Below are 1,351 nucleotides of genomic sequence, written 5' to 3'. Positions count from 1 at the left end.
TTCAGTGAACCTGGCGTCTTCAGTGCTCTCCTGAGTTGCAGTTGGTGAAAAGGGGGAGGGAGTCAACTTACTGCAGGTGAGATTGAGCATTTCCTCTGGTCACCCTCATCTATTCATCCTTATGTCATGTAGTCACCCTCATCTATTGATCCTTGTGTCATGTAGTCACCCTCATCTATTCATCCCTGTGTCATGTAGTCACCCTCATCTATTCATCCCTGTGTCATGTAGTCACCCTCATCTATTCATCCCTGTGTCATGTAGTCACCCTCATCTATTCATCCCTGTGTCATGTAGTCACCCTCATCTATTCATCCCTGTGTCATGTAGTCACCCTCATCTATTCATCCCTGTGTCATGTAGTCACCCTCATCTATTCATCCCTGTGTCATGTAGTCACCCTCATCTATTCATCCCTGTGTCATGTAGTCACCCTCATCTATTCATCCCTGTGTAGTCATCATTTTTCTGTTTTACCATCCTGTTTCTTTATGCCATGTTGATGTCACACTGATGTCACATGCTGACTGGCTGCCATGCCCAGCTTGCTGGGGAAAACTCCAAAATGTATCCTTCTGTTTAACTTTTGTTTTACTTCACAAGGTGTGACACACTTCACTGTGAAACGGTGGTATAACGGCAGTGATTTTCCCACCATGCTAATTCCCAGTGTCTTTGTTCCTTAACTTTTGTTACTTTAACGTAGTGTTAAATATTTGAATTTCAAGTGTTTCTTGAGTGTTTGGCACAAACGCATACAAAACACATCACATCATAGTGTGTGTGATCAAGGAAACTGGCAAACTGGAGACAATTCTCCTTGTCTCTAGATTATTCTCCTCTGGTGGCATTTCCCTGTCCGTTTGAATATACAGCTGTATGGAGTGTGGCACTGCTGTGTGGCACTGCTGTTTGTTGGGTGTTGAATGATTGTGTGTTGGGTGTTGGGTGTTGATGCCTGTTGTCATTGGGTTGTGGGTGACTTAAGGAGAGGCAGAGTCTGGTCAGTGGCAATGGTGACATGTTTGGTCATAATGACATAAAAAAAATCACTATTCCATTATCTTGTTTCTCTAATCTCATTAGCCAGATTATCCTGCAGAGCTATTGTTGGTTTAGGTTTTTTGGGGAAATGAAACGCTTTCAGGGAGTTTACAGGTTCTTTACAACCTTTCAGGGAGTTTACAGGTTCTTGACAACCTTTCAGGGAGTTTACAGGTTCTTTACAACCTTTCAGGGAGTTTACAGGTTCTTGACAACCTTTCAGGGAGTTTACAGGTTCTTGACAACCTTTCAGGGAGTTTACAGGTTCTTGACAACCTTTCAGGGAGTTTACAGGTTCTTGACAACC

Source organism: Oncorhynchus tshawytscha, linkage group LG17 (assembly GCF_018296145.1).
Source record: "Oncorhynchus tshawytscha isolate Ot180627B linkage group LG17, Otsh_v2.0, whole genome shotgun sequence".
Lineage (NCBI taxonomy): Eukaryota > Metazoa > Chordata > Actinopteri > Salmoniformes > Salmonidae > Oncorhynchus > Oncorhynchus tshawytscha.
Note: the sequence above shows the minus strand (reverse complement) of the source record.